The following is a 26,693-nucleotide window of genomic DNA, read 5'->3' on the forward strand; positions in this document are numbered from 1 at the left end:
CGATAAAGGGGACTACAAGGTGTGGACGTTTTATAACAGTTCTTAGTCTGGAGAAGCACAAACTCAGGATTCAAAGCGTAACACAGTGGTTAGGGTTGGCTTTACCAATAAGAATTAAAGATAGTAAAAGACGGGAAAAACATAACTTTGTAACCTGCGCCATGAAGTATGCATGCAGCTCCTTGATGGCAGTTTATAGCTCACTGTGCTAGATTACTTTTTAAACGTATGAACTGCAACAGTAACAAAAGTATCTCTGTAACAAAAGCAGTAACTCACTAAGTTATTCATATAACATAGAGTATGGTGAACTGTGTGGTACATGTTATTTGCAGCAGGTATATTTACCCTCTGAGCTACCTTAGATGAGTCAAAACTGCCACTAGACAAAACTCCAAGCGCTCTCAAGTACAAATATGAATCACCAGAGATATCTTGACACTTTTATTGCTAATGAAAACTGCTGGAGATAAAATGAACTCTACAGGTGGTTCTTTTCAGAATCATACCATATTTCAAACCACTGGGAGGCTGGAAATAAAAGTGAGTGCTGAGGCGATTATGCTGACCTGCTGATTTTGTAACTAGGGCCGAAATGGCAGCACTGCTGCAAAACTGCACTCCCCCCCCATAGCAAAACCAACTCCCACACTTCCAGCCTCCCAGGGAAATGCCCGGTACGACCAGTTTGACCTTGTGCTGGCCTGCTGCTTTTAACACTGGGGCCGATATTGCAGCACAGCCTACACAATTTCAGCCTCTTGGGGAAACGCCTGATACCCGGTACAGCCAGTCTGGCCTTGAACTCTATTCTGCCATGCCAATTTTGGCAATTTTAATGCACTATATATTGCTCCATTGCCACATAGACTTTTTCACTGGCAGTACAGATTATATAATTCTTAACAAATCTATCTATTTTTGGTCTATGTCTGTCCAACTGAAATGCAGTGAAGCTCTTTCTTCTTCACTGTCATATGCATGTGTCCTTTATGCAACATTTCTGGGCCTAAGGGATGCTTTTTTGACAATTCTCTCAGTTCTTAGATTTTGTTTCCACACTGATCAAAAATGATCAACAAGTTTGGCCTAATACTACACCAACCCCAAACACGACTTTAAATGTTCTTATTGCTCTGTACCCGTGCCATCACATTAGCAATTTCGTATTTGGTTCTACACTTTACTCAGATGCTGTCCACCATTTATGTGTGCAAGAAATGCATCTCTGTTTTATCAATGTGAACCTACTCCACATACTCAACACCTGAAGCAACTGCCTATCATGCTCAACCATGTTTTCCTCCCCCTTTACAAGATGAAAATATGCTACCTTTGGGAAATATGTAAACAGTCCAGTGCTTAATTTGAGCCAGTGGCTCCGGTGCTCAGCAGCAGTACTTGGTTGGTGGCCGGTGCTCGGCACTGGTGCCTAATGTCAGCTCCACACTTAGGACAGTCTCGAACATGGTGGCACTGCTCATGTAATTTAGAGATGAATACAACAACGGTGTTTATACATACAATATATACGTTAAAATGTACTAATACCTGCCTCCCCAGCACTTTCTTTAGCTTTGGAGACCTGAAATAATCTGAACTGTCGCATTTACAGGCAGGAGAGAGGGTTTCTTTTTTTTTTTATTCAAGTTTTATTTATTGATTTTCAAATTGCATACAAGACAAAACAAAGGCATCGTCATACACAAAAAAACAGTGATGTGTGGGAGGCCATTATTACAGTCTAATCATGTGACAGAGCTATTTCCTAAAAAAGTACTGAGACAGTGGGCTTAGCGGTGTACAACACAGTATTCACAGTCGGCAACTGCCAACTAGTAGACAATCATGCAAGGCGACACTTAATTTGGCAGTAGTAGACCATTGACTTCTCCAAAATCCACAAGTTATACATAGGTGGCATTAGTTCCTAGAATATAGCAAGCTGAGTCTGTCCGTATGTAACCTCCCGAATCCAATCCCCGACTGTGGGTTTTCTCTTCTTCCCCCAACATAAAGCTATCTGTCATTTGGCAAATAACAATAACAGCACATGTAATTTGCGTTTTTTACATGTGTGTCTCTGACATGTCGTAACAGTCCGAGCAGTGGGGACGGAGACAACGCCAGGCCCAGAATCTGATTTATGGATTCAAAAATTTGAGACCAGTACTCAGTGATTACCGGACATGCCCATGCCATATGAAGGAAGGAGGCCTCGAACGCTCCACACCGCCAACAGCAGTGGTTCTCTCTGATTCCCATGTTAAATAAACTAATCGGAGTTCTATAGTAGCGATGTAAAATGTAAAATTAATCAGCTGAAGTTTATAGTTAGGCGATAAGTCCGTCATCTGGGCACAGCAATATGACCATTGGTCATTAGTCAGAGGGGGAACCAACTCAGTATTCCATTTAAGGCGAGTAGCAGAGACAGTCACAGGTGCATCATTCTGCATATGAGTATACAGTCTGGTACCAAGTTTGCGCGGGAATGGCATAACCAACAAATTTTCTAGAGCAGTCAGTGGGGTGGGCTGGGATGGGAAATCTGCATGGAGCTCCCTACAGGCTGCACAGAGTTTATGATATAAAAAGTCACTCCAAAGGAGATAACTGCTGGCCTTCGACAGAGCTCGGAGGGTCCCTAAATACTCTGCCTGGGTAGAGATGAGCAAAGGTATGAAGTGACATAGTCTGCTCTACCTTTTTAGTGATGTTATCCTTAACATTTGGAAGCATGGGATTCTGCGCCAGAGGTATTGAAGGTGCGTACAGAATCTGTGCGCCTGCTCTTCTGCGTAACCCACCCCAAGCCCATCTGAGAGTCTCGGGAGTGTCTATGCAGTCTGCAGGGCGTTTACATTTCTGATACACTACCACCCAGAGTGGAGCAGGCGCAACCGCATCTTTCTCAACAGCCACATGAGGCTGAAATGGCGTCTGGTGTACCCAATATTGCAAGAACTGCGCCTGCGCACAGAACGCGTACAGCTTCATGCCGGGACACCCAGTACTGCCTGACTGGTCAGTAAGGATAAAAGCTCCCAGGAAACCCTGGCCTGACCTCAGGCCCATATCAAGGTTATTAGTAGAGACAGCAGTGTCTTGAAAAAGGATTGAGGGAGTATAAGTGGAAGATTCACGAAAAGATACAAAAATGTAGGTAGTATAATCATCTTAGCCAATGCGATTTTCCCTGCTATTGAGAGTGGAAGTTTAGCCCACAAGGTCACCTTTCCCTCCAGCCAGGAAATGGCTTTCCCAAAGTTTAAATTCCATAACTCCTGCAGATCCCTGCTTATCCAGATTCCTTAGTATTTCACAGCTTCATTTTCCCATCGTAACGGAAACGCTGAGGTAACTGCCCTTGTATTATCAGTGAGAGGATATACCACAGATTTAGACCAATTACTGGTTACCCCAGAGAGGCCACCAAATTTGATGAGTTCCTTTAACACTGCCTCCAGATTGTGCTCAGGGTTCAGAATATACAATGTGATATCATCGGCATATAGCGAAGTCAAAAGACTTCTATCTCCAAATCCTATGCCTTTGTCGGTATGATGTTGCCTGATACGAGCTGCAAATGGCTCCATAGCAATGGCGAACAATAAAGGGGACAGTGAGCATCCCAGCCTAGTACCTCGCGTTATATGAAACGGGGCGGAGATCATATCAGTCACTCGCACCCTAGCCAGCAGTTCAGTGTATAGCAATTGTATCCATTTAAGGAAAAGGGGGCCAATTCCCATACGTGTCAAATTCTGAAGAGGTAAGGCCATTTAAGGGAGTCGAATGCCTTTGTGGCATCTAAGAAGACCGCCGCTGCCTGTACATCAGGGTGCAGGTAATGTAAAACTGAGAACACTGTCCTAAGGTTGTGGGAGGTGGATCTTCTTGGTATAAAACCTGATTGATCCGGTAGCGCTATCATAGGAAGAGATGGTTGCAACCTCAGTTTTTCCAGGATTGTAACGTCTACGTTGATAAGTGACAGTGGTCTGTATGATTCTAACTCAGTTTCAGGTTTGCCTGCCTTTAGTAGGGTAATAATGATAGCTTCTTGCATTGACTGAGGTAGTATATCCGTGTCATGTGCCTCCCCATAGACAGCGAGGAGTTTGGGCGCCAGTTCCTCCACATATGTTTTCTAAAACGCGGTCGTCAGACCATCTGAACCAGGGGCCTTATCCAAAGGCAGGCTGGTAATAACATCTTTGACATCGTCCACTGAGAACGGTAGGTGCATACATTCCCTGTGTCTATCATTGAACCACACCAACGCCACTCAATCCAGGAACTCCTGCATACCCTCCGGACACTCAGTTTGTGTAGCAGTGTGAAGATTGGTATAAAACGATGAAAACTCATTTAAAATGCCTGAGGAGCCCCTGACAATGTCACCCCATGGATTTCCGATTTCGGGGAAAAAGGCCATGGAACAGGGGGCCCGAAGCATACCCGCCAGCGTTCTCCCCGGTCTATCTCCCTCTCCATACCTCCTGGCTTCCGCATATTTCCCCAGGAACTTCACCTCCTGTTGCGCTTCCTCTTCATATTCTAACAGCTTAACCTTTAACTCAGCCAGAAGGGCGGCCTCCCCACCCACTTGTATGCGTGTCTCCAAATCTTTAATTTATGTCTTAATACTACAAAAAGTCGTTCTTATGGCCTTAAGGACACCTGCCTGGCGTGAGATACATTGACATCTAATGACCACCTTGAAAGCTTACCATAGTGAGGCCTCAGTGTCGACGGTCCCCATGTTAAGTGTGAAGTAATCAATAATATCAGTATGTATTTCTTCTTTAAATGCCTCATCTAAGAGCGCCTGTGGGGGCAGTCTCCAAGAAAACACCTTCTGTGTAGTGTTGGGCAGGGAGAGAGTCAGCAGACATGGCGAGTGGTCCGATATGGTTCTCGACAGATGCCTAACGTCCACCCCCCAGCTTGCCACATCTTTCAGCAGTAACTAATAGTCCAACCTAGGCCAGGCACGATGGTGTTCGGAGAAGCAGGTGCCCTCTTTAGTCAGTGGATTGCGAAGCCTCCATATGTCTACCATGTCGCCCTCCTCTAATAGGGCATTTAATACTTTGCTGATTGCGAGGTGATGTGTTCTAGCTGTACCTTGTCTGTCCAGTCATCGTGAATAATGGCATTGAAGTGCCCACCCCAAAGGGTTGTGATGCAACCTGTGGCTCTAGCTTTAGCCCAGACTTCCTGAAAGAAGCCAGGGGAATCTGTGTTGGGGCCATATAATGCTACAATTGTCAGTAAAGGACCTGCCAAATCTCCCAGGAGTATAACATACCCGCCATCAGAGTCTGAATATGCTTCCCTCTCTCTCCAGTCTATGCCTCGTCGAACAAACACTGCCACTCTCCTAGAGAAATTTGAGTACACTGACGCATATGTCGAGCCTCAACGCCTATTTCTGAGTTTTGTCGATTGTTGGGATCGGAGATGAGTCTTCTGTAACAAGATTATGTCGACATTGTGTCGTGTGAGGTACGCATGAACTAACCTCGTCTTCCTACTGTCATTAAGACCTTGTATGTTCCATGTTAAACAATTCACCTTAGTCTTGTGATCGTCAGTAAAGTTGCACGTGTGTCATCTTTGCGCCCTATCGGACACATAAGCCTGCCTATACGTCTTGTATCAGTTCTATCATTCAATGTCTGCACACCCACAAACAAACCCAAGACAAACCCTACCCTTTCCTCCCCACCCACAACAACCCACCAATCAGGTTGAAGCAATAACCCCCCAGAAAGGACTCAAAACAGAATATATCAGGGAAATTTCCCATGGGGACGCATGAGTACTGGCATACTTCCCTACCGTAGCAGGGTCACCGAGATACTGCAAGAGACTAGACCTGCATTGTAGCTAACCAAACATAACATGCGGTCGTAAGGCAAAATGCACCGTTATCATCTCTCAACTTGTGGTTACAAACATTTATCCCTCCCTAACCGCCTCATCCGATTAGGCTAAACAAGCATACAGGTGTGGGTGCAACTGAGACCAATCATATATAGAGCTGTGAACCGTGACAATTTATTATAGCAGTAAGAAAATCCAATGCAATCGTGTGTTACAGAGAAGATCGGAAGATAGACTCCGGAACCTAAATACAAAAAATTATATTTACCAGAATTACGAGCAATTGAATTGGATAAAAGCAATTTTGCATAAAGACTACAATTGCCTATTATTCAGTCATTATCACTTAACTGCCGTTCCTCTGCTTCTACTGGTCCCGGGTTTTTCTTGTTCTGCTTACCACCCACGTGTTTGGCAAATTTCAAGGCCGATTTGGCGTCCGTGAAAAATTGAGCGGAGCTATCATAGGAGACTTTGAGTTTGGCAGGGTAGAACAAAGAGTATGATATCTGTGCCTGCAATAGGATCTTCTTTGCCGGCAGGAATTCTCTTCTGGCAGCCTGCACCACTGGGGTGAAGTCCGGATAGAAGGCGACTTGATTCCTTTGGTGTGTTATTGTACCCATTGTTCGGGCCTGCTCAAGCACCACATCCCGGTCCTGGTAGTTCAAAATTCTCACCAATATGGGCCGTGGAGGAGCCCCCACCGGTGGCCGCGCTCCCAGAGTACGGTGGGCCCTCTCCACCGCAAAAAACAGTGATAGATGCGCTGCAAACAGGTCCCGAAGCAAATCCGTCACATAGAATTTAATTTTCGTGATCGACGTCGTCTCCGGCACTCCCGTGATGCGTAGATTATTGCGACGCGATCGGGCCTCCAAATCCTCGTTCTTAGCACAGATCACGTGGAGGAGTCTGTCAATCGGAGACACTTGTTCTTTGGTTTCCACCTGAAACTCATGCAGGTAGTGTGTTTATTTTCCATGACATCCAGCCTGTGCTCATATGCTCCGACCTGTGTTTTCACCGATTCCATTTGCATTGTTAAGGTATCTAATTTGGCGTTGATTGTACGTAGGCTAGAGTGCACCTCCAGCATAAGTGCACGCAGGTCCTCACCCTGGTCTTCGCGCTGCCCATCAGCGGCCCCACCTGCGGTGGTCTCCGTGTCTGATTCTTGTTGTCTGGTGGAACAGCGTTGTTCAAAGTTGAGTTTGGGCTGTTTAGCGTCCTGTTTACCCATGGTGAAGCAGTATTAATGACCCTTCCCCGCACTGCAGGTACCCAGCAGGCAGCTCCCCTGTGCAGGCGTGGCAGTCTATTCAATCAAATTGTAAGTCTTCAATGTCCCAGGGTGACCAGAATGTAGTAGGATTCACCAGTAGGCGCTTCGAATACCATCACAGATTCCTATATCAGGGCCTGTCTGGGATCTCACCTCCAAGCACGAGCAGCAGCTGAAATCTCCCCCAGGCCTAAATATCATGCCACTGCCATGAGGTTCGCCACTTCCACGTCACAAATATTAAGGCAGGTTCTTCGCTGGCCTAGTGGCATACCATCCGCCTTGCGCCATCCGCATGTATCTCACATCAGCCCATACAGTGTCCCTGAGAGTCAGAAAATGGCGGGGGACCAAATCATCAATGTCGCTGCAGCGTAAAAATCACTAAGTTTAATAGGGCGACCCCTCTGTCCCATCGACGGGCTGTTCATCAGCACACATCAGCTTCCCAATTGCCAGGGGCGATCCCACTTCGCTGCAGTACAAGCCGTAGTGCTCCCGCGACGTGAACGATAGTCTTGCAGCACACCTAAAATGGCACCCCAGGTGCTATCCCACAATTCCAGTCCGCCAGGCCTCTACGCACCTATATCGGGCCCCGGCTGTGGGCGCAGGCCTTAACGCACTCTCCATTCTCTTCACAGCGCTACGCAGCAGGGTCGGATGTCTCCTCCATCGAGACTGGCGCTGCTTCCACAGCCTAAAATGGAGCGGGCGATTACAGCATAGCCACTCGCGGATCCTGCCTCACCTCGCACAATTAGTCGCGACCCCCGGGATCACCTCCGAGCAGTCCGGCCCTGCAGACGAGACGGTCTCAGTATGTCAGCATTAGTTCCGGGCCATAGCGCGTCTTCTCTGAAATAGCAAATTCTCCAGCTCCGTTTGGACACGTCAGGTCCGCATAGGCACACGGTGAGACCACGGCCTAAAGTAGTCTGGGCAGCCAGGTCACGCTTCCAGCAGCTATCGCCTGCAGCTGCCACGCTGCACTCCGGAGATCGCGACCCAGAGTTTGGTTATCGGACACGGCTCAAATTTCCTCTGGTTGTTACCACATATCATACGCCTTCAAATGGGTCGAGAATGCAGGATGTGTCTCTATAGAATGTGCTGATTAATGAAAATTAGGGTCTCGGCCGGCGGAGCTTGCTCACAGAGCAGCCATTCCACAGCTTGGTAAGCCACGCCCCCAGGAGTGAGGATTGGTAGTTTTTTTGGCAGTGATGACAGGGGCATTGTCTAGTTCAAGCTGCAGCGGCTTCCCGGTAAGGGCCCTGGCACCTATTATTTTACAAATTAAGTACTCAAACAGTCAATAAATAACGTTAGAAGATTGCTGAGGCTGAATCCAATCTGTACAGCATACTTAAAAGTTGGTACACCCGTTCCAGTGTTAAGAGTGATGTGAGATGCTTTGACTGTGGATGCAATGTTGTCTGATTGTGAGCTTCAAGAGATCTAGCAGGCAACAGTGTGTTCCAGATTATTGGGGCTAAGCAACAGAAGGAACGGTTGTAAGATTTCTTTGTGTTGAGCTTCTGCAGGTTTCAGTAACAGGGAGTTAGTGCATTCTAATTAATGATTACCCCCAGACAGTTCTAGTTTATTGGAAGGTAGACAGGAGTATTATGGTGAAGAGCCTTATGTGTCATGCAGGCTAATATCATCTGGATCCTTGCTTGTCTGATGAGTCCTTTCTTTACTTAAATGTTTCATATAGTGGCATATATATCACTGTAATCAGGTCTCTCTGACTTTTGCAATTGACTGCAATGTATTTTAAAAATCCAGATTTTTGGGTCACTGCTATAGACAACTTTAGCTATCTGCTGTTCGCATCTTTGGTTTCCAGTACATAAAATAAACTTAGAGTGTATAATTGGATAGCCCTTCACTCATTATTGGATGGCTTTGTTGTCTATATACCCTCCTATTTTTATAACTTTCCACACAATTCTTGCATTCGCGGGGCCTAGTAGTATATAGACATCACAATGTTCTGATTGCATGAGATCTTTATCATTGTTTATGTCAGATTTTGCTTTCAAATGCGATGGATGGACTATTTTCTGTTCTTACCTAACCCTGCTTTCTATCCTCCACATCCACAGCTCTTCCCTTCCCACCACCCAGTGTCTTTTTGCCCACCAGCTGCTTATTTTTAACTGTTTTACTACCAGCTGTGCTATCATGGTTGGGTATGTAGGTTTAGAAGCCCAGCTGATTTTATGCACTAAAGTGTGCACTGCTGTGTTGCCTGCTCTCATTTTAACAGCCTGCCCTGCTTTGAAGGTTGCTTTAAAAAAAAAACTATGCCCAAATTTGACTTTGGAGTTAAAGGTACTTTCGAATGTTTAAACTAGCTTAATTTTACATATATGTCAGTCATCCCTAAGGTCTACCCTAGATGCCCCAAAAGTAGGGTGCAATGTTAAAATGAGCAAAACATTCTAAAACATGTTTTATAAGCCTTGGTGAGGGGAAAACTGTCAATTTGGTTTCCCCCCATTGTAGTACATTATCTCCATTGGCTTACATGGAAAGGCTTGATTAAAATAATAAAGTCCAGCTATTGATAGGAATGAGCTAAATAGATTACTTCAAAGTGTCTAAGTAATATTTAGAATAAAACCAGAAACTTGCCAAGGTTAGATTTATTACAACTACGACAGAAAGTAAGTTATAGAACTTGCTTTTCTGACATGCCTGAATCCAGCTGATTTGCCAGCCTTTGACATGCTGAGCCAAGCACTCTTGATTAGGTGTGAAGTTTCCTGGGCGGTGACATCTGGTGGAAGGAGACCAGCTGCTGGAGAGAAAAATGTAGGAAAGGGGCTGGGTAGTCAAATTGGCCTTCAAAGGTAGAAAGACAGTGAGGGCAGGATCCATGCCATCCCTTACTTCCTGCACCCCCGGCCGGTTGGAGCCCCTGTAATTGAATTAGCAGAGGGGCTGAAAGGGGAGTGTGAGGGAAAGATAGCCACACTTGTAGGTTGGGTTGACCAGCCCTGAAGCTCCAGGAGAGATGTTCTCCATTTTGGTTTTAAGGAACAGTGCTTTCTGGGACAGAAATGGGCCAAATTTCAAAGGAAGTGGTCATCACTGCACTGCACCCCATTGGTCAGGGATGTCCTCCTGCTTGCCTGGCCAGGAGCCTGGATACATATGGGAGAGATGTTCAGCAACTCAGATCCCTGCCTGGAAGAAACACGAAGAAGAGGGCTGCCCTGCTGAATCCTCTGGCCTGCACCAGAAGTACTGCACTCTGAAGGACTGACCCTGCTGCACACTTTGAGCTTTAGCGAAAGAATTACTTTTTGTCCTAGTCTAAGGATTTGAGGAGTCGGCTCCCTGAAAGCAACAGGTTAAAAAGAGCTCCTCCTGCATCATCTACACCAAGAAGAACCCAGCTGGACAACGTTCAGTGGACTTTAAAGGCTCTGGCCAGGTGCATTGTGGATTTTATAGTTCCAACTTCCAAAGGAGCAACTCAGAGATTTTGGACCACAACCCGGTCAGAAATTCAGGATAATCCCGCTGACAGCTCTGGAACTCTAAGACCTCCTGGATTTCACTAAGGTTTAGCGCTGAAGGAATCCGCTATCGTCGGCCTGATAAGGAGCTTCACTCGACATTGACAGAAAAAGCTCCCAAAAAGTTACTAAGTCAGAAGTTAAAAACTTGCCTTGCCGCTCACTGTATCTGACCTGCGCTCCATCACAGTTGGCCTGAAACTTAGAATTTATCCCTGTCAAGCGTAAGCAGGTTTCTCAGGTTAGTACTTTTGACTTTCAGGCACTAGAAAGTATTTATTCTTTAAAAATTCATATCTTCAGTTTCCTATATTGGATTTTTGGCATTTTGGTGTCATTTTAATCATAAAAATATTTCCTATCTTTCTAAACGGTGTTGGATTTCTATTGTGGGTTGTGTCTTACTTATTTAATGTAATGGTGTTTGTAAATGCTTTACACATCATTCTCCTAAGTTAAGCCTGTCTGCTCATAAGGCAAGGTACCAAGGGTTGGACAAGGATTCATTTATTGAAAACTGGACTGGACCTTATATGTGATTGTGGTGTTATTACTAAGTGTAGGCACCTACCTGCCATTACTAATACACCACCTTCCAACAATTATAATAAATCTTGCATAGTTTTTTAAAATATGCTCTAGAACTCAGTTTTTGAGTTCAGACTTTTCTTTATTGACTGCACTTTATTTTGAAAAATGCTGTTTGGAACCTTATCTCCGGGACACATTGCCTCATGATCTAAGGTTAACACCATCCTCAATCCAGCCATCATTTGGGCGCTATTGAATTATACATTTTCTAGCGGTACAGTATGCCCACATTACCACAGTTCTTTTCCATATCCCTCGAGATACTTTAATACACATTACTTTGCTAATCTTCCATTTCCATGCTACCATTATGTGCGCCTTTCCTTTTATGCTCCTGCCAATGTTTCTTAAAAATCTTTCTCCTGTACACTTCAGAATTGTGCTTCAAGGTAACAAACACACACTTTGAGACAAACACATCACATCCTAGCAGATTCCTCCTACTTCTTGAGTGACCACCTTGCAATCTTCCTATTGAATCAATGGTTCCCACAAATTTTGCAAGAATATCAATGATGGTACACCAGAATGCATTTCTGTTCAATAGTAGAGTAGTATTGACTCAAAACAAGGTAAAATAGGAAAGCTAGCCATCATTATCAATATATATACTTGGAACAGACCACATACAGTGGCCACCAATGTTGAAGAACTAATCACAAAATGAAATAAGAAAATAGGCTCCAATTTCGCAATACTCTCTCAATCTCAAAATAATAAAAAATATCCCTTGGTAGTCACTGCTATCACTAGAATCTAAAGCTGTGGAGCTCCCCTTTAGAATTTACAAAAAAGAGACAGTCTGTCATTTGAGATTTGGTTTCAGGCATGTGATACTGTGCAATCTGGCTGAATATATTACTAGTTTTCTTGGCATTGCAATAGTTTTACTTGAGCTATAATAGTCTGTCAGAGGTCATATTCACAGTTGAAAGATCTTTAGTGTGCCTTGGGCATTAGGAGTAAAGCTCAATAAAAGTCAGATGCCGTTGGTTATATTTAATATTACCACCACCCTATCTTTGATTCATTTATACACAAAGTTCTGTAGGCTTTCTTCACTTTCTTGGACCGTCATGTGCTTTCCATTGCTATTACACTGAATCCTTTCAAAGAGTATGTCAACAGTAAAACACTGTTTCTCAACTTTCTTGTAAGCTATGTTTTTCTGCTGACAGTGCTGTAGTGATCATTGCACACACTGGTGCCCGGAGTAGAGTGATGCTAAGATGCATAAGGTAGACACACAATCCCGGATCCAGGTCTTAGCAATTTAACAAAACAGAAACAAACATTTATCAAACAAATGCACAAATGATGAAATATTTAACTTAATTTAACTCACAAACACATATAAAAAGAAATCAAAGTTTTCTTTTTTATGGGAAGGTTGGAGCTTTTCTAAATTCAGTTAAGGCCACTCATTGTCCATACTATACTTGGTTTGATGCATTTGCACTGCTCCCACAAATTAACGTGAGGATACTATCTTAATTTTTAGTCTCCAATTTCAAATTCCTTCATATTTATAACACTTTTAAAAATATTTGTTTTACATTTTGCTTCTTTATTTATATACATGTTATTAGTCTGTTAATATTATTTGATTTTCTAAGCAGCTGCATGTTCTCCCTCGGATTACCTGTCATCAGAGTCAGTTGCCCTTTCAGTTTCATGATTGTGTAATTTAGCAATCATATTGCCCCAGATCTCAAGATGTCGCTCTGCATTGTTATCTGTACGAACTCTCTGGAGTCTGCATTCTTCAACCACTGTCCACTCCACTCCAGAAGGTCAGGTGCCCATTTGTTGTTTATCAGGGAGTCGGGCTCGCCCAATGCATAGCTATGTGCCTACTGGCTAATACCAACCCCAACTTGGCAAATTTGTACTGTATTTTTTCCCCTGTCTTAGGGAGAGGTATTAACCCCAACAGACAATGACGATGTCAAGTCTGCATTCACATGTGTTACTCTGTGCACCTCACACAGCACTGCATCCCAAAAAGGGCAGAGCAATGGACATTTCCAATTGGCGTGCGTTAAATCAGCCGGGATTACTTCAGAACTATAACATCCTGCAGTTCTCTCTGGGTAGACCCTGTGTAGGTGCAGGGGTGTCAGTTAAGCCCTGTATATATATTATATAATTTGGTCAGCTAAAACCTGGCACTACTAGCCACCTCACATACTTGTGCCAGGGTCCTTTGTCTATTCAGTGTCTGTGAGCGGGGATTCTAAAGCCTCATCCCAAGTGACGCGCTTCAGAGCTATGTTAATCGTCTATCAGACTTCAGGGCTGCATTCAGTTGAGATATAATGCCCTTCATGGACCCAGGGTCCAGTATAACTTGTAACACCTAGGATTCGTCTGGCTCCTCCGGGAATATCGTCCAGATGTCTTGGGATGTGTGCACGATTCTGGTGTACTGTAAAAACTGCTCCACACCTATCTCAAAGTGTGTACCCATTTCCTCCCGGGACATGAAGACTCAGTTTAAAAAGAGTTCTCCTGCCCTCTGAGAGCCACTGGCCAACCACCCCGAGATATTGACGGAGTCCCGTATATGTATGAAATGACACATCCACCAGATTGGAAGGGACTTTAGCATAGAGTGCCTGATATAGCACCTGTTTGGCAACCCTCTCCAATGCTGAAGCCACCTGTGTGACCAAAAATGGGGTACCCGCAGGAAGCGCACAAACACAAATAAGTAACTTAGGAGATTGCCCAACTCAATAGATCCTGATAGGAGTTTCTTTTCCCAGTCGGGGCGTTCCTCACACCACGTAGTAGTGTAATGCAACAGTCCAGCCAGATAATACAGTTAAAGGTCCGGAAGTCCAAGTCCTTCCTGGCTGGGATCTCATTTAAGGATCTCAAGGCAGACTCTTTTTCTCTTATCAGCCCATAAAAGGTTCAATAGTTGGCTATTGATACTTCGAAACAGCGAGGGTGGCAATACACAGAATGAGTTCTGCAGGGCATGTACGCAGCGGGCCCATAAGGCCATTACGCTAAAAGCCACCCTGTCCATAACTGACAGCGGCAGGATAGTCCAAAATTGTACTGAGGCAGTGAGTTTGACAATTACTCTTCTGATATTGAAATCATATTGCTGTTGTTGATCATGAGTTATGTGAATTCCGAAATAACCAAAGCTCACCATTTTCCACTGCAATACTACCAGGGGGAGTTTGGGAGCAGTGATGTCAGCCAATGCCTCCAGGAGAAACAGCACTGGCTTTTGATGAATAACACAGAGCCCCAAAACATCTCCAAACTGTGCCATTAGCCAAAGAAGATGCAGCACCGATTGTTTCGGGTCCACAACATAAATTAATTTGTTGTCAGTGTATCCTGCTTGCGCACTCCACAATCTTGCATTTCAACCCTAAGGTAGATTGCGAGTGGTTCCATAGCAAGTTGTTAGTGGCGACAGCGGACAGCCCTGATGTGTACCTCTCTCAATGCAGAATGCCTCGGAGACCATTCGAACTGTATGCACTCTTGCAGTTGGTTGAGTATACAAGAGTGTTAGATTTGGGGGTCTCTAGTTGGCACAGGTAGGTACTTGTGATAAATCGGGACCCTTGCCTCTAATCAGGGTAAGGGGGTACACTCCTAAAATAACCCCTGCTCACCCCCTTGGTAGCTTGGCACAAGCAGATAGGCTTATCTCATCGACAGTGTGTAAAGCATTTGTGACCACATACAGTAATCCAGTGACAACACTACAGATGGACACCACACAGTTGTATATTAAAAATTAGTATTCTTTATATAGACTTCACACAAGACCTCAAACGACAAAAATCCACAATACTGTACTTAAAATGGTATTTTTAGCTTGGTTCTGGTCAGTTCTTAAAATGCGACACTTTAAGTCAATGTACCTTACGATGCGTTATGCTTCCACAACAAAAGTGTTGCAGCGATGGAAATGCGGCAAAATTCCGGTGCAAAGAAATAAAGATGTGAAGATATTCCAGATGCGGCACGCTTCTCTGATGATGCGAGAAGTCTCGATTCGATGCGTCAGCTGCAGAGGCGATACCCTTGTTCCGCAATGCGACGACAACAGCTTCTGCGGCGGCACTCTTCTCCGACATTGCGAGACGCTTCCGCACAATGCGACAACTGCACCGCCGACACCCTTGTTCCGTGATTCGACGACAGCAGCTCCGACGGCGGCACGCTTCTCCCTGGATGCGAGGTGCTTTTCTTGATGTGGTGCAATACGACATCTACAGCGGTGACATTCAAGATGCCACGGCAGCAGCAGCAGCGATGGCGACACGCTTCTCCTTCGTTGCGAGACGCTTCCCTCGATGCAGTGCAATACGACAGCTACAGCTGCGACATCCAAGATGCAAAGGCAGTAGCAGTGACAACGACATGCTTCCTCTTCGTTGTGAGACGCTTCTCTTGATGCGGGCAATACGACAGCTGCAGCGGCGACATCCAAGATGCGACGGCAGCAGCAGCGATGGTGACACGCTTCTTCCTCTTGAGTTGCACTTCCAGCTCCCTGCGACAAGCAGTCCCTCAGAAGGCCGAACAACAGCAGGCACTTCCCAAGGAACTCTGGGGAGCTGGGGGTTGAATTATGTTGTTCCTGAGACATCAGCAGGAGGCAAGCTCTGCTCCAAGCCCTTGGAGATCCTTACAAGTTGATGAAAGTACACAAAGTCCCTTTCTCCTTTCTTTGGCAGTCAGGCAACCACTGCAGGCCAATCCCCCAGGCAGAACTTCAGCTTAGGGATAGTCTCTCCTCAGTTTCTTCTGGTTCCACTCCTCAGCAAAGGTTTCTTCTTGTTTGTCCAAAAGTGATCTAAATTCTTGGGATCAGGGTCCCAATACTAATACCCAAAACATGTTGTCCTCTGAGGGCAGAGGGTCTTTTGCCCAGTCCAAACTAGTTCTGAAGCACTCTGTTGACATGATTCCTTCTTTCCTTTCACAGTGCATGGCAGAAACATTAGACGCCCCACAGGAGGTGGCGCCAGCATTGTGGAGGGAAAGGACAGCCCTGGAGCACTTTGTTGACATGATTCCTTCTCTTCTTTCACAGTGCAGGGCACAAACATCAGCCGCACCCCAGGAGGTTGAGCCGGCATTATGGAGGGACGCACAGCCCTATTCAAGTCCCAGGTGCAACTCCTCCCACCCATCTATATGCAGATCTCTCTATTCACCACTGGGCTGACTCATTCTGTCTCCTGGAATCCCCCAGCTCTGCCACTCAAAACTCCAGACAAGGAATGCACAACCTAGCAGAGGCAGGCTTGGCTAGTTAGACAAGAAAATACCTACTTTCTAAAAGTGGTATTTTCAAACACTGAATGTTAAAATCAACTTCACTAAACGATGTATTTTATCATTCTGAGTTCAGGCATACTTAACTTGAATTTCTACCATGGTCCCTGAGTCAGTAAGGATTATAAGATGTAATAATCCATCTGCCCATTCTAGCCTATGGAGAACAGGTCGCCTTGCAATAGTGAAAAACGAAAAATGGGTGTAATTCACCATTAGGACATGCCACACACACCAGGGCATGTCCTACCTTATACTTACAATGCACCCTGTTCTTTGGCCTACCTTAGAGTTGTATGATATGAAGAAAAGGGAAGGTTTAGGGACTGGCAAGTGGGTGCATTTGCGCAGTTAGCATGGCAGTACGAGCCTGCACACAGGGTCTGCAATGGCATACCTTAGACACACTTTTACAGGCTGCTTCTGTGGGTGGCACAACCAATGCTGCAAGCCCACCAGCAACATTTGGTTTACAAGCCCTGGGCACACTCAGGATACTGTACTAGGGTCTGACCAGTAAACCAAATCAGCCAATTGTGGATTCACTAATCCATACATCAATTTACAATAGGGAGAGCATATGCACTTTAGCACTGATCAGCAGTGGTAAAGTGCCCCGAGTCAAAAAACCAACAAAAAAGGGTCAGACAAAATACAGGAGGAAGGCAAAAAGTTCAGGGATGACCCTGCAAAAAGGGCCAAGTTCAACAAAGAGTCTCACTCACTTCAAAAAACCCTCTCCCAGTCCCATACGACAGAACACCTCTTGCAAATACTCTCAGGGTAAGGTGTCAAAAGCTTTTTCTATGTTAAGTGGTATCAACACTGTGCATAGTTCCATGCCTTGGTCGAATGCATCACGTGGCAAAGATGTCTTAATTTCATATACGTGTTCCTGGCTGGCATAAAACCGCATTGGTTGTCTAAAACCAAATTCGTAACCACCCGACTCAATCGCAATGCCAGCACCTTAGCCAGCAACTTTTGACATCAACGTTGAGCATGGAAAGGGGTATATAATTGATCCAGGATTTGTGGGATCCCTGTCTGGTTTAGGGATCATTATGATAAAAGCCTTGTGCATCTGGTCTGGCAGCGTACCAGCCCTGTGTCCCTCGTGTAGCTCTTCCGGGAGGGCAGGGAGGAAAGAGGCATAATAAGTTTAGAAATATTCAACTGGAAGACCATCCAGGCCCAAACACATCCCTCTACCATTTCCCTGAGGGCCTCTTGCAGGTCCTCCAACATGACATCCTCTCCAATAAACTCTTCCTGTGCTTTCATAACCCGGAGAAGGTCAATGCCATCCAAGAAGCGCTCCGCCCTGGCGACATCCACAGGAGCTGCGGCCGAATACACTGTACACAAGTGGTCATAGTGTGCCTTATTAATTGCCACCTGCCAGTGATCAGTGTGTCATAGGGGCCGCACAGATAAGCAGCAGGGGGCATTCTCAATTCAGTAACCATGTCAGCATGTGGCCTGATTTATCGCCATCTTCATGGGGACCGTGGCGGTAATCCTTTTGAACATGACAGTTTAGCCTGTCTCAATTCACCTCTATGCATCTCCATCAGGTTCACCCCATCCACCTCTTGGCCACGTGCCCATTGCTGCCGATGCACAAGTGTCTTTTCTCCCACCTGCAATTCCCGCTCCAGTTTCCTGCTAATACCATATACTTTGCTGAGGCTCTTGCCATGGATCACTACTTTAAGCACTCCCCATTTTGCAACTCGGTGTGATAGGAGTTCCAATTTGTGGTGAAAAAGCCACTCAAAGCCTCCTCCATATCTATATTAAATTCCCGGTCTTCTAGCACCTCAGGGCACAATTGCCATATTGGGATTTTGGCCTCTGCCCCCAAACACCACACTCCATTAATAATAGGGCATGATCTGAGAGGAAACGTACTTGGTAAGTCACCTTCAGAACATTCAGATTGCCTTCGTTGGTTATTAGAAAGCTGTCCAGACGACTATGCGTCCCGTGGATAGGGGTATAACCGGAGAACTCTGGGACCTAAGGATGAAGCTCCCTCCAAATGTTTAGCAGTTGAAATCTAGACATGGTGTCTCATAAGCTAGCCTCCATGCTGGGTTTTGTACCCAGCCGGGGCAGATGAAAGTCGAGTCTACCATCTAGCATGCAATTAAAGTCGCCAGCCCAAATTATAGAGAGTCCAACATAGGGTATTCAGTTTTTCTCCAGGGTCCTGACAAATTCACCATTGTCAGTGTTTGAAGCAAATGTGTTAATCATACAGAGCTCTCTGACATTTAATAGGCCACCTAGAAGTATGTAGTGCCCTGCCACATCTGTGACCTGATTGATGAATGGGATGTGTCTCCGACCTAGACTAAACGCACAGCGAAATTAGCCGCATTGGCAATTGTTCATTCCTTTTTAGAAAACCACTTGAACTTATTTTTTCATCCTTATTCAGGTCGTTTTCCTCTGATTCGCTTGAATTTATAGTCTCCACTTGACCTCGTGCGCCTTTTTCCCACGTTTCTGATGTTCCACCTGTGCCACTCCGGGCCTCTTGAAAGAACATGACTGATGCGAGGTTCGTAAAAGATAGTGTTTATTAAAAATAACCCAATGTATTTCGGGCATGAAATGCCCTTCGTCAAGGGTCACTGTGAATAACAATAAAAATAACATCCAATCAGTATACATCACACTATGTCAACAAATTATTTCACTCTTTTTTCAGTCTGATGTTCTTTTTGCCTGCAATACAATTACTTTATAACCCACTTTTGTCTTACCCTGAACAACTCCCTCCATGATTCTACTGTTTGCCTTTCCATGCTGTCAATAAGTGCTTTCCACACAAATACACACTCCCCCCTCCCTCTCCGAATTCAACAACCGTTACTCAATCATACCGGTAAAGCCGCGTATTCCACTTCTGCTGGTCATTGCAATCTTTAATTCTCCTTGCACTTAACATATTAACAAACATTTTCCCTTTCCCAATATTCATTTAGCCCATAGTTAACTCTCGTAGATACGTGCATACCTGCCATAGAAGTTTAAAAACGCCCGTTCTTCCCTACATTATCAGCAAACATTATTCCTCCCATCATCCCTTGCATTTTTTAAAACTCCTCCCGAGTTGTATCGCCCGGCCAGGATTGTTCTTATCTAATAACTTTCATTCCCCCTTATGGTGTAGACCTGGACAGGTACCTCATACCCTATGGCCCTTAGAGGACCATCCGGATCTTCTGTTTAGCCTCGGGACCGCTGCAAATTTTGATTACTGTAGGAGCCTTCATTGGTGCTTTACAACCATCTTTAAGAACAGGACGACTTGTCTTCTTGCGTACCCAATTTACTTTTGGTGAGCTGTTATACCATATATCAGGTGGTTGCTCCATTGCTTACAGATGGCCCTTCAAATATCTGCAAATGTGTTTTCGCCCTGAAGAAGGACGTTTCATGTGTTTTTGGGTTCCGAAATGCACGTAGGCGTTTTTTCTGTTTAGTCCTATGTGTATCGTCAACTTATTGTATTTTTGCATTTTGTGTTGTTTTTTGTGTTTTGAATTATTGTTACATATAAATTGTTGTTTTTGTATATGCAGTGTTCCTTATTTAACACTGTCTTTTTAACATGGGCCTCTGCCTATCTATTGACAGCACTGATTAGACATACAAAATAATTTTTAAATGTATATAATTGTGATTTCATTACCTTTTTGATACTAATAAAATATAAATAAATAAAATGTTGTAATGTTCTAAAATCTGCAAGACAACTGTAAACATTATGTGGATGAGTCATCCATAATATTATTGTCACAGGAGGAAGATTTTGTTGTTTAGCTTGTGCTTCTCCCCTGCTCTCTTCCTCCCCATTGAGATTTCAGGGACCCTCTGTTGTTTATTAGTTTGTTGCGTATTTAGGACATCATATATAAAGTAGCTTTTTGCCTTGGCCTGGGACCAGGTACAGTCTTAGATTTCTGCAATTGGCAGTGGCTAGAACTAAAGAGCTAGATGGGGCATGAGCTTTGGCTCTCATAGACTTTCAAATGATGTTTGATTCTGTGAGCTGGAGGCTCTAATTCTAAATATTAGACAAGATGTACTTTGGGCCCAAATTTATCAGATGCATCAGAACACTCTACATTGCCATATATGGCTTCAGGTTAGAATTAGAAGAGTGCTGTCAAGACACTTCGCAATTGAGGCATGATGCAGTGGTGCACCTTGTTACACTTTGTTATGTTATGTTATGTTAAGGGGCGTTTTATATAGCGCTCAGCTACTCCGAGGAGTGTCCCGGCGCTTCAAAGACCCTCGGCGGTACAAAAGGTGGGACACAGCAGAGCACCTACTGAACAAAGAGCAGAGTTTTAAGGTCCTTCCGGAAAGCTAGCAGATTGCCATTAGATCTCAAAGATAGAGACAAAGCGTTCCACAGCTGTGGAGCCAGACGTCTGAAAGAGCGTCCCCCGCACTGGGCATGCCGAATCGCTGGTACAGCTCCCAAGGCCAAGGTCGAAGACCTGAGCGATCTAGATGGCTGATAGAACGCCATCCGCTTTTGGATATACGCAGCTCCTGTGCCATGAAGTGCCTTGAAGGCCACAGTGAGCGCTTTAAAAACAACGCGCTTTCTAATAGGGAGCCAGTGGAGGGTTTTAAAAAGGTCGCTGGCACTAGCTCTCCAATTAAGGCCAAAAATGGCACGAGCGGCAGAGTTTTGGACAATTTGCAAGCGCGTTAGAAGAAACTCCTGCATGCCAAGATACAACATGTTGGCATAGTCCAGGAGTGAGCCTGTCAATGCCTGCACAGTCACTTTTCTGTGATCCAGGGAGAGTAGGGGCAGGAATTTCCTGATCATCTTCAGGAGACCAAAGCATTTGCATGCTAGGCCTAACACCTGAGGTTTCAGAGAGAGGCCATTATCGACCTGCACTCCGAGATTTTTGGCGACTACAGAGTCACTGGAGGGGGGAAACATCGCCACCGGCCACCAGGACTTCCACCTCGGGTCTGGAGGGCAGCCAAAAAACAACACCTCAGATTTGCGGGAATTGCACTTGAGGCTGTTTCGCTGAAACCAGTCGAATACAGCCTCTAGACAGCCTCTGATGATCTCGCCATCAAAATCGGAGCCTCTGTCACACGAGAAGAGAAGCTGGGTGTCATCAGCATACGACACGATCTGGGATCCATGGGCCTCAGCCAGTGCCGCCAGGGGGGCCATATAGATATTAAAAAGAGTTGGGCTCAAAATTGAGCCCTGGGCACTCCCACCTCTAGTGGCGGCATCATGGCAGAGAACGGAGGAGCCCAGACCGTTTGTTGGCGGTCAGCTAGAAAAGACTCGAACCAACCGTACACAGCCCCCCCTTAGACCGATCTCCCTACATCTAGAAAGGAGACGGCCATGGGGGATGGTGTCAAAGGCCGCCGAGAGATCCAGCATCACCAACATCACTTTGCCCCCGGAGTCCAAGGTCTCCTTGATGGCCTCCGTGACTTCAAGCAGAGCTGTCTCAGTACTCATGTTAGACCAGAAGCCCGACTGTGACTGGTGTAGAATATTATGTGTCTCCAGAAAGCTGGCAAGAGTTAGATGGACGTGCTTCTCCACAATTTTCGCCAAAGCAGGCAGAAGGGAAATGGGTCTGTAATTAGCATGTGCCGTGGGATCTAAATTAGGCTGTTTTAAAAGTGGCAGAATGAGAGCCTTTTCCAGGGCTGAGGCACCACCCCTGTGTTAAGGGAGAGGTTAAGCACCACTTTCTCTTTGCCTTCATGAAAGAGTTGTGGCTTAACAAGAGAAATGCATTACTGAGGAGATTTCAGTGGTGTGACTCACTGACGATCACATTCATACATACATAGGATGTTCTTATCTTTATACAAGACCACCTCAGTATCTCTGATAGGGTACTGTACATCCTCAAGGTGTTTCGTGAAGCATTGGGTCCAGTTGCTAATCATCGTCAAGGTCCTCCAGTTGACGCCTTCCTTTGGAGGAAGGCGTCAACTGGAGGACCTTCCGTGGATTGGCTTCCTGTACTCTCTGGACAATTTAAATATCGGGAATACACATTGCCCCAATTCCCCAAGAAATATGGCGTCTCAACATTGTTTCTTTGCTCACTACGACAAGAGAAGGCCATAAAAAATGTACCGTTATCACTTTCAATACTGGGCAGGAATACCCTATTTAAGCTGATTAATATGGCCAAATGGATTTATGTCCCACAATATTACCCATACATCATACAACACCCCTCTGCTTAACAACATCAAATCAGAAGAGAGGGGCTTCCTGTAGGCTGGACGAAAGCCCAGAATATCCTTTTCTAAACTAACATTGTAAGTATTTGATGGGGGGACAGGTGCTGCCAATCTTTTGCAAATTTACAGGGCAGCACAGCTGGTTACTATTAAGTCTGTATACATGGCGATCGGGACAACAATGCCGCCTTGAACTAGAATTATTCCCCGGGGAAGCGCCACAGGAATACTATAGGCTGCCCTTAACTGAATCTCCCTGCAACAAATTACCAGCAGTACCTAATCATTTTGACACACGGCCCTCAAATACATAGTATTGCCAGCATTAATCCTGCTCTGGCTAGGTTTGTGTCTTCCTGCCGTGGGGAGATTCGAAGGCTTTAATAAATGGGAAGCCACTGGTATATCCATTTTTTGGGGATGCATGGGAAGGATCCTACATGCGATCAATTGCTATTGGTTAATAGTCCCTACACCGACATCCAATTCTCTTGTAACTTCCAACTGTGCCACACACTAGACAAATAAAAGTGGGCGCTGGCTGACTTGCCAGAATGTAGCTCTCTCAAGCCCAAGCTGATGATAGGGGCCATGTGTGGGTGGTGGGGCATATTGAAAATTTACTGCTAACTGGTTGTAAATGTCCCAGACATTACTTTGCACTTTCTTGAGCAATGACTAATAGATGTGGGCTCCTTGGATGACACAGAGTGGATAGAGGCTAAAATGGCACCAAGGGGGGAAGACTCCCCGCTGGATGAGGAGCTGTCGTTGAGGGACGTCATGGGCGCCATTGCCGGGATGAAGGCCACACTGGGTCTACAGTATGAGGCCCTGGCCCACAAGTTGGATACGGTCGCGGTCGATGTTACCTTGATCAGGGCTGACCTTGCGAAAACTAATGAGAAGGTCAAATCCCTCGATCTAAAGACATCTAGTCTTGTTACTGACGTCTCCGATTTACAGGCAGAGGTCGGTAACTTGCGAGCCGCCCGTGACTATCTCACTCGCCGCCTGGACGACTTTGAGGGCCGTGCAAGACGAAACAACGTCCGTCTGGTTGGTGTCCCGGAAACTTCGTCGGTGGACCTGCTGGTGGAGGATCTGGTCCTGAATCATCTTGCACCCAAGGGCCTCAGCAAGTTTTTTGCTGTTGAACACGCACACAGGATCCCGGGTGGTCCGCCTAAGCTGGGCGCTGCTCCGCGTCCCATCATTGCTCGGATTTTTAATTTTCGGGACAGGGACGCAATCCTGCAGGCGTCGCGCCTATCAGGTCCTACGGCTTATGTGAACACTGCGGTCAGCTTCTACCCGGACTTTACCCAGCAGGTTCAGAAACAGCGGCTGGGATTCCAGGGGGTGAAAAAGAGACTGAGGACTAGAGACATGAAATACGCCATGCTTTTCCCGGCCAGGTTACGTGTGGTGTACAATGAGCGGACATTTTTCTTTGATCATCCAGGGGCGGCAAGTGACTGGCTGGACACATTGCCCCCTGGCCCGGATCATTCTGAACACTCTGGACACTCCGGTGGTGCGGAGGGAGGCCCGGTGGAGCAGGAATAAGGGGCTGAATCGGCTCCCGGTCCATCGTATTGACTTTTAGCTGTGGTTTGGTGCTCTGCCTCTATTGCTTGCCGTCCTGCTGTCTTCTTGGGGTGTGGGCGGGGGGATGGGCGAGTCTCCCTCCTCTGGGGTTCTTTTTGTAGAATAGTTGTATGTTAGGGCGACAGGCACACTGCAAGTTGGGGTGGCTTTTCAGTCTTACACAGGGGTGCGGGGTGGGGGGTATGATGTATGGGGTTGATTGGGGGGTTGGGGGTTACAGTTTTCGTTTCATTGTTTTCTTCAAGGAATATTGTTGATGATCTCCTGTCGTATAGTGTCGCACACGATGTGGGGTGGGGACGGGGTTGACCTTTGGGATGGGGGTTAGGGGACTTGAGGTACTGTGTTGGAACGTGAACGGGTTGGGAGATAGGATTAAACGGGGCGTGGTGTTGCAGCTCTTGAGACGGTTGTCCCCTGATGTGGTCCTGCTTCAGGAGACGCATTTGCTTGGCAATACGTGCCACGCAATGAATAGGCGTGGCTATCGTCTCGTCGCGCACTCAGGTTTCACTTCTGGCTCCAGGGGGGTGGGCATTCTGGTTCGGAACTCCCTCCCTCTTGCTGTTGATGACATCATCCTTGATGACAGGGGACGGTACGCTGCCATTGTGGGGCGGTGGGAGGGAAGGGTTGTCACCTTGCTCTCTGTCTATGTGCCCCCGGGTCTCCAGACTGTCACTTATGCTGATCTGGGACGAGTGATTTTGGGATTCCCCGAGGGTCTGCTTGTAGTGGGTGGGGATTTTAACTCTGTAGTGTCGGGAATGTGTGATCGCTACCCTCCCCGAGACATTGCGAAGTCACAGTCCTGGTTGGGGGATTTCCTGGAGGCTTTGGGGCTCATCGACCGTATGATGTGGGGGATAAGGCGGGGAAATTGCTTGCTTGGCTGGATAAGAGGGAACGTGCGAGTCGGGTTGTCCCTGTGATTGTTGATGTGAATGAAGTGGGTATCACCGACCCTGCTGATATTGTTGAATGTTTTGCTGACCACTTTCGGGAAGTGTATTCCCCCGTTTCTGATAGACCGGAACAGGACTCCCACTTGCTCCTGCGTGACTTTTTGCTACCACGTTTGTCTGACCCTGACAGGGATCTTCTAGAGGCTCCGCCTACAGTTGATGAGGTTGCTACGGCTATTCGCTCGGTTCGCTCGGGGAGGGCTTCGGGTCCTAATGGGCTCCCGGTGGAGCTTTACAAGCTCCGTCCGGACGTGATAGCACCATATCTGCGATCGATGTTCTTGGAATCGTTGAAGGCAGGCTCCCTCCCTCCCGACCAAAGGCTGGCTTCCATAGTGGTGATCCACAAGGATGGCAAGCCGCGTGACCACTGCGCCTCCTTTAGGCCCATATCGTTGATTAATGCCGAACCGAAGATTCTGGCCAAAGTACTTGCTACTCGCTTGGCCACAGTTATAGGCGATCTGGTTCACCCGGATCAGTCCGGATTCATACCCCATCGCAACACTGCACTTAATCTTCGGCACCTGCATGGAGTCCTCACGCGAGCGGCGACTCTGCGTGAACCTGCCATCTTGGCGTCTTTGGACGCCACCATGGTGTTCGATATGTTGGAATGGCCTTATTTATGGGCTGTACTCTCTAAATTTGGCTTCGGCCCCTCTTTTATTGCCTGGGTGCAATTGCTTTACACCGACCCCTTAGCCCAGGTGGTGGTCAACGGTCATGTCTCGGCCTCCTTTGCTCTTGGTAGGGGAACGCGCCAGGGCTGTCCTTTGTCCCCTCTCTTTTTCGCCCTTGCTTTGGAGCCGTTGGCGGCATGGCTGAGATGGGAACCGTCCTTGAAGGGCATTAGATGGACTCCGGAGTTTGAGGACCGAATATCCTTATATGCAGACGATATACTCCTATATCTTACGTCGCCTCGGAAATCGTTGATCGTCCTCTTCGATGTTTTAACTTCTTTTCGTAAAAACTCCGGTTTGGTCATCAACTGGTCGAAGTCTTGCATCTATGTTTTATGCGGCGAGGCCCCTCTCTTGCCTCGGGGATGTCCTATTTCAGTGGTGCGGGAGGGATTCAGGTACTTGGGGATTTTTATCACCTTGGAACCTGTGCTCCGTTACGAACGCAATTTGTTGCCCCCTCTCCAGCGCCTCCGTGCCGATGTTACAGCGTGAGGCAGGCTCCCTCTCTCTCCTTTGGGCCGGGCGG

The sequence above is a fragment of the Lissotriton helveticus genome, chromosome 5_1 (genome assembly GCF_964261635.1).
Source record: "Lissotriton helveticus chromosome 5_1, aLisHel1.1, whole genome shotgun sequence".
Taxonomy (NCBI): Eukaryota; Metazoa; Chordata; class Amphibia; order Caudata; family Salamandridae; genus Lissotriton; species Lissotriton helveticus.